Genomic DNA, 318 nt, shown 5'->3' on the forward strand with positions numbered 1-318 from the left:
GAGGTGCTGGGTGCGGGGTTGCTGGGGCTGGGCTGGAGGGAAGCTGAGCAGCGAGCATCCCCCGCAGCGCTCAGCAGCATCTGCAGATGCACAGCGCTGGGGCGTGCGTGGCCCCTGCCGTCCCCATGTCCCTGGTCGTGAGGAGCCAGCTCTAGAAACGGATCAATCCTGTAAACAGTTCCTCTCCCCCCACGGCGCGTGGAGCCCTCGTGGTCGCTGAGCATCAGCTGGGCCCTGTGTGCCAGGTCGAGCCGAGGGTCCGGGGATGATATTTCCAGGAAGGCGTGAGGTGCTGACCTGCCTCAACACCGAGCTGCG

This window comes from Pterocles gutturalis, unplaced genomic scaffold, assembly GCF_000699245.1.
Source record: "Pterocles gutturalis isolate BGI_N339 unplaced genomic scaffold, ASM69924v1 scaffold25938, whole genome shotgun sequence".
In the NCBI taxonomy this organism is placed as follows: domain Eukaryota; kingdom Metazoa; phylum Chordata; class Aves; order Pterocliformes; family Pteroclidae; genus Pterocles; species Pterocles gutturalis.